The 7,422-nt window shown below is 58.5% G+C and overlaps 1 pseudogene; it reads right to left on the minus strand.

Moving 5' to 3' along the window:
* Positions 1–512: 512 nt before the first annotated feature.
* LOC103246963 (putative uncharacterized protein PSMG3-AS1) lies at positions 513–6,212 on the minus strand (annotated as a pseudogene).
* Between the last annotated feature and the right edge of the window lie 1,210 nt (positions 6,213–7,422).

Consider the following 7,422-nt stretch of genomic DNA (forward strand, 5'->3'; position numbering starts at 1 on the left):
ATTTTATGTGTCCACTTAAATGCACTGTGGGGTGCCCAGACTACACATTGTGTCTGTGAGAGTGTTTCTGGATTCGATTAGCATTTGAATTGCAGACTCAAGAAGGTGGACTTCTCTCCCCAAGTGACTGGGCATCATCCAATCCCTCAAGAGCTTGAATAGAACAGACGGCAGAGGGAGGAGGAGTTCACCCCTCATTTCCTGCCTCACGGCTGGAGCTGGGACATCTCATCCTCTCTTGCTCTGGGACTGGATGTCCACCATCATCAGCTGCCCTGGTTCTCAGGCCTCCGGACTTGAGCTGAGTTCGAATCACACCTCAGGCTTCCGTGGGTTTCCAGCTTGCAACACAGATGGTGGGACTTCTCAGTCCCCAGAGTCATATAAACCAGATTCCTCATCCTAAATCTCCTCTGTGCATTGCTTCTGTTTCTCTGGGGAGCCCTCACTAACACACTCTCCCACTGTCCCCCGCGATTCCTGAGATTCGCTCCCAAAAAAAGCACATGTTCTCAACTGCATCCTTCAGGGTCTCCTCGTGGGGGGCCCTGGTCCAAGACAGCTGGGATTGACTAGCCCCAGGGCTTCTGAACAGCCACTACCCGGCTTTCACTGGGAGGGCCAGGGCTCGGGTAGGAGGGTAGGAGTGGACGGCTCAGGAGGAGAGAGCTCGGGGACACCTGGAACTACAGTCCTACAACGGAGCAGCTGTGTGGCCTGGGAGAAGTTACTGAACCTCTCTGAGCCTCCGTTTCCTCACCTTTGAAAAGGGGCAACGGTGCCCTCCCCATGGGGTGGCTGTGAGGTGTGGATGTGGGTAGACGCTGGGTTTGGCTGAGGAATCACTGCCAGGGCTGTCCTCTCGTGCTGGTCCTTTTCTCGGTGTTCGTCGCTGCCCTGCCCCTGATGGACTATGTGACCCAGAAGGCTTCGCTTTCCCTCTCTGTGCTTCAGATTCCTCCACTGTTCTGCAAAGGGATTGACCTGGATGGCCAAGGCCCCTCGCACTCCTAGAAAACAGTGTTTGCTCAGGAGACACGGCCCTGGCGACGCCGCTACTCTGGACTTATTGGATGGTTTCTCTCCTGGAAGGGCTAGAAGGAGAAGAAGCCTGCGGGAAGGAGGAATGTGGGTGGCGTCTTCGCCCCGGGCCCCTCCTCGCCCTGCCCTGTCTGGGCTCTGACATTGAAGATGGCAAGAGAATCCAAGCCTTCCCTGTGTCCCTCGTCTCTGCACTTCCAGCCCTCTCGGCAGCCTCCGGGGCACCTGGGCTGCTCCTCGGGGGGCACTTGCCATCCCTCCCACATTTTACCACGGCCTTGGCTGCTACAGCCTCCAGCCTGGGCCCTCTTCACCACCCCAGAACTCCCCAAGTCTCCACAGCCCATCCTGCCCCTCCACCACCGGGGCAGGCAGGGACCGGCAGGTGGCCCGAGGACACGGGCACAGGGGCAAGCCTCCCCCGCTCCAGATGCCGCCCCGGGCTGGGAGGACAGGGGACCAGGAAAAGGGCACCCGCCAGGGCGTCTGATCCCACGGCAGGAAAGGGGCAGGCTGCCAAGTCGCACGCATCCCAGGCAGCATCCACGTGCAATCCATCATCTGCCACCGCCTGAGAAGGATCCCGGCTCCGTGCAGGAGGTCTGCCCGCCCGGCCGACCCGGCTGCCCACTCTGCGACCTCAGCGTCCTTCTGCTCCGGTCAGTGGGCGGGGTGGGGGCTGGAGCTACAAAGCCCAGCCTGGGAGGCCGCAGGAGGGCAAGGTGCTGTTCCCAGTGAGTGGATGGGAACACTGAGGCGGGGGTGGGGAAATGCCTTTAGGTGCCCCGAGGGAGGGGACGGGTCCTGGGAAGCAGGTCCTTCAGCCTCCCTTAGGATGGGTCACGTGACAGAACAGCCCGGCGTCAACACCAGAGCCGAGCGAGGCTGCACTCCCAGCACAGTGTTCAGATATCCCCTACATCCAGGAGCAACAGCCACTGCACCCAGGGCTCCAGCCTCCGAGGGCTCCAGCCTCCTAAGACTGCCTCAGCCTGGAGCTGGTGGGAGGGGGCGGATCCGGCGGGATCCACCCTAATGAAGCCATCTCGCCGCCATAATAAAGACCTCATGTACCTCCAATGACACTTAGCAAATCCGGGCACAAATAAATAACCCAAGTCCAATTGAATTAACCTTCAGCTGATCAGCACAGCTAAACAAATTACCCCGAGGCCCGAACGAGATTAAAAGACCGGGCGCAGACTGCGATCGTTCGGCGGGAGGGTTCATTGGGTTTAACGAGTTTAAACCAAATCCCCCGGCGTTCTTTTCTGTGGTTTCAGGCCACTCTGCTCCCAGAGTGCGGCCTTTCTGGGGGCCACAGCCCCCTCGGGGCGCGGCAGGGAAAAAGCCAGGCGCCTGCCGGGAGGGCGAGGCCAAGGGAGTGGTGGTAGAGGAGGAAGACCCCCTGTCTGTGCCGGGGAGGAGAACGGGAGGCCACGGCAGGTGGTGTCCCCAGGGGAGCAGCCAAAGCTCGTTTCCAAAGAGACATGTGGGTGCCGGAGTTGGAGGTCTCCTCCTCCCAGCTGACCCCTCGACATCCGATGGCACCCGCTTCACGCCCAGCTGCGTTTAGACCTGGGCTGACTCCCAGGAGGAACCTGATTCGTAAGGTCTAACCCCAGAGTCACGCTTCTCCCACCCGGACCCCAGGCTCTGCCCCAGTCCAGGCAGAGGGTAGGAGCCGGAAGCTCGCTGTGGTTGGACGGAGATGCTCCCTGGGTGGGAGACCGCAGTCATGCAAAGCCGTAACGACAGATCGAACCGCCACCCTGCCAGCTGCTTGCGACACGTGGGTTAACATCACTTTTAGGAGAACAGAGACCACTCCGGGGGGGTTTATCTGCCCCCACCCCCAGGGCTACTGGCCTTTCTGCCTTCAGCTGGCAAAAGCAGCCTGCCCTCAGCTGGGATGCGGCAGCCGGGGAAGGTGGGCTCTGGAGGGAAGCAGAGACGACGCAGTACCTGAGGAACCGTTGCCCAGAGCACGTGGCCCTCTTCCTGCCCCGGGTGGAGCACTCAAACACTTCCTGCCCCGGGTGGAGCACTCAAACACTTCCTGCCCCGGGTGGAGCACTCAAACACTTCCTGCCCCGGGTGGAGCACTCAAACACTTCCTGCCCCGGGTGGAGCACTCAAACACTTCCTGCCCCGGGTGGAGCACTCAAACACTTCCTGCCCCGGGTGGAGCACTCAAACACTTCCTGCCCCGGGTGGAGCACTCAAACACTTCCTGCCCCGGGTGGAGCACTCAAACAGGCCTGAGAGGCCACCCGCCCCAGGGCAGCTCCCAAGCGAGGGACCCAGCTGTAAACACACGAGAGCCGTCCACCCAGGCCGTGGTGGACCCGCTGAGACTTGGCTCTGGAACTTTACCCAGAAAGAGAGAGCTCTGCAAACAGTGCTCCCCAACCATCTATTCTAGAGGCAAACGGGGTGTGGCCTCCCAAGGCAGCGGCGCAGGAGGCTGTGTCAGCCTGGACTTCTCCCCTCGGGGCATTTGCTTGTAGCCTAGGAGATTCAAGGGAACCTTAAGCTCCTGGAATTCAAAAGGCCCTGTTGTGTGCATCGACCGGAGAGCTGGGGGGCGGGAAGGGCTTCCTAGCAGGTCTGACTTGCGTGGTGGTGAGATCCGTGTGGAATTCCGCCGCCCTGGGTCAGCACGGAGGTCGGGGCGGTTCTGCTCACAGCTGGAACCATGCAGATGCCGTGGAGCTGGAGCCACTCTGGGAGAGGTTGGGGTCCCAGTGCCACAGCTGAATCTCCAGGTGCTGCTCTGTGGGTCTTTAGGAAGTCATGCCCGGTGGCACCCACAGTGGTGCTGGGAGGCATGCCCGTGCCCTCATGTTGGGGTTCGCCATTAGGTGGTGTCGGTAGGAGCCACCTAAGAACAGGGTGGGGACGCGAGAGGGTCCCTTGAAGCACCAGCTGATGATGGCTGCATTTGACAAGAGACAGCGGAGACTCCGCTAACTGCCCGGGGAGCTCATCCGTGTGCTGGGGGCGTGCAGGGCGGGACAACGGGTGCAGGAGGCGCGATGGCCACCAGCTGAAGCTGACACGGCGAGGCTAGCGGCAGGAGAGCAGCACAGCCCGAATCATCCAGGCTTTGCCGGGGGCCTAGCGGGCACAGACCCCGGCCTGGGCACTGTGGGGATGCATGGATGCTCCCGGCCTCGTCCCTGAACACAAGAGGCCACCGTCCGGCTGGGACCAAAAGCCAGAGAACAATAAACCCAAAGCACAGCAGTTCACAATGAGAGATGTCCCAGGCCCCAGGTGGGAAAGGCCGAGCTAGCTACCGATGCCCAGGACTGGGAAGGCTTCCTGGAGGAGGAAACTTGAATGGGGCCTAGACGCAGCCAGGGAGCACCGCAGAGGTCCTTCCAGGGGTTGGACGGAACCCGAGGCGGAAGAGAAAAGCAAATCCGATGACATCAGTGTGCTTCCTCCCTCAGGGCTGTGCGCTGGGGTCACCCCAACACTGAATCTCTGCATTTACCCAGTGTCTCTTCCAGGAACGGGTGGGCATGGCCCTCTTGCCCATTGGTGGGTCCTGGCATCCAGCAGCTGGGGGTGCTCCGTAAATATCTGTGGACCGAATGAATTTGGACAATGAGCGAACCAGTGCCAATGAGGTGGAGGTTCTGTAGTTGAAGAGTGTGGCCCTGCCAGGCGTAGTGGCTCACGCCTGTAATCCCAGCACTTTGGGAGGCCGAGGCGGGCAGATCACCTGAGGTCAGGAGTTCGAGACCAGCCTGGCCAACATGGTGAAACCCCGTCTTTATTAAATATATGAAAATTAGCCGGCCTGGGCACGGTGGCTCATGCCTACAATCCCATCACTTTGGGAGGCCGAGGTGGGCAGGTCACCTGAGGTCGGGAGTTCGAGCACAACCTGACCAACATGGAGAAACTCCATCTCTACTAAAAATATTTTAAAAAGGCCGGGCGCGGTGGCTCAAGCCTGTAATCCCAGCACTTTGGGAGGCTGAGACGGGCGGATCACGAGGTCAAGAGATCGAGACCATCCTGGTTAACACGGTGAAACCCCGTCTCCACTCAAAAATACAAAAAACTAGCCGGGCGAGGTGGCGGGCGCCTGTAGTCCCAGCTACTCGGGAGGCTGAGGCAGGAGAATGGAGGGAACCCGGAAGGCGGAGCTTGCAGTGAGCTGAGATCTGGCCACTGCACTCCAGCCTGGGCGACAGAGCGAGACTCTGCCTCAAAAAAAAAAAAAAAAAAAAAAATTTTAAAAATTAGCCAGGCATGGTGGCACACGCTTGTAATCCCAGCTACTCGGGAGGCTGAGGCAGGAGAACCGTTTGAACCTGGGAGGTGGAGGTTGTGGGGAGCCGAGATGGCGCCACTGCACTCCAGCCTGGTCAACAACAGCGAAACCCTGACTCAAAAAAAGAAAAGAAGGAAAATTAGCCGGGCGTGGTGGCAGGCACCTGTAGTCCCAGCTACTCAGGAGGCTGAGGCAGGAGAATCGCTTGAACCCAGGAGGCGGAGGTTGCAGCGAGCCGAGATCTTGCCATTGCACTCCAGCCTGGGCAACAAGAGCGAAACTCAGTCTCAAAAAAAAAAAAAAAAAAAAAGGATTAATTTGTTGTTGTTGCTGTCGTTTTAAGACGGAGGCTCGCTCTGTCTCCCAGGCTGAAGTGCAACGGCGAGATCTCGGCTCGCTGCAACCTCCGTCTCCCAGGTTCAAGACATCCTCCTGCCTCAGCCTCCCGAGTAGCTGGGGTGACAGGCGCCCGCCACCACGCCCGGCTAATTTTTTTTGCTTTGTTTTTAGTAGAGACAGGGTTTTGCCATGTTGGCCAGGCTGGTCTCAAACTCCTGACCTCAGGTGATCCACCCTCCTTGGCCTCCCAAAGTGCTGGGATGACAGGCTGAGCCGCCACGCCCGGCCCCCACCCAAAAGGATTGAAAGCAGGATCTCAGAAAGGCAGGTACTCACCCAGGTTCCCAGAGGCATTACTCACAGGAGCTGAGAGATGGGAGCTGCCCCTGTGTCCACCGACAGACAAGCGAATGAGCACAGTGTGCTCCATCCCCACCGCGGGAATCCACACCACGGAAATCCACACCACAGGATACTGCTCAACCAAACAGAGGAAGGGGAGTCGGACACCCGCCTCAACGTGGACGGACCTCAACGGCATTGGGCTCCGTGAAATAAGCCAGTCGTGAAAGGATCAATGCCATCTGATTCCACACCCACGGCGTCCCTACAGCAATCGAATCTGTAGAGACAGAAAACAGAACGATGGGTGCCGGGGGGCAAGGTGGGGATGGAGACTGAGGGTTTCATGGGACAGAGTTTCAGTTTGGGGAGATGAAAGAGCCCGGGACACAGGCGCTGAGGCTTGCACAGTAATGTAAATGTGTTAAATGCCACTGATCTCTGCAGTGGGACGTGGTCATGATGCTGATTTTCTGTGATGTGCATTTTACTACAATCAAAAATTAAAGGCCAGGCCCGGTGGCTCACGCCTGTAATCCCAGCACTTTGGGAGGCCGAGGTGGGCAGACCATGAGGTCAGGAGATCAAGACCATCCCGGCTAACATGGTGAAACCCCGTCTCTACTAAAAATACAAAAAATTAGCCAGGCGTGGTGGTGTACACCTGTAATCGCAGCTACTCAGGAGGGTGAGGCAGAAGAATCACTTGAACCTGGGAGATGGAGGTTGCAGTGAGCCGACATCAGGCCACTGCACTCCACCCTGGGCAATAGAGTAAGACTCTGTCTTAAAAAAAAAAAAAAAAAAAGAAGATAAAAGTATTTGGCCCACGGACCAGGAGAGACATTCAGGAAGACGGACAATGGGTTGGGCACGGGGTTCATGGGCTTCCCTCGGGAACAGAAGCAGGAGCAGGGAAACGGCGGGAGGAGCTGAGGCTGCATGGAGAGGTGAACGCAGTGACCAGGTGGACACGGAGGGGCCGGAGGGACTGAAAAGGGAGGGACAGAGCTGGTCCCAGCCACAGAGTGACGAGTCCTCAGGTCCCACAGCCCCTCCACGAACACACAAGCCTCCACATATGCACAGGTTTCCACGCTCACATCCGCACACACTTACACATATGTGCTGGTAACACACGTGTACGGCTCAGCCCCATCAAAGCCAAGCTGGCACTTGATGTACAATCTCACATGGGCAACATTCTGGAGACAAGGCAGGGAGCGGGTCAGGGCTTCAGCAGGCACAGACAGGGCTGACGGCAAAGGACGGTGATCTCTTCCTCCTTGGAGGAGGACGTCGTTGGTTTGGGTTTTGTTTTTGTTTTTGTTTTGCGATGGAGTCTCACTGTGTCGCCCAGGCTGGAGTGTGGTGGCGCAATCTCGGCTCACTGCAAGCTCCACCTCCCA

Source organism: Chlorocebus sabaeus, chromosome 28 (assembly GCF_047675955.1).
Source record: "Chlorocebus sabaeus isolate Y175 chromosome 28, mChlSab1.0.hap1, whole genome shotgun sequence".
Lineage (NCBI taxonomy): Eukaryota > Metazoa > Chordata > Mammalia > Primates > Cercopithecidae > Chlorocebus > Chlorocebus sabaeus.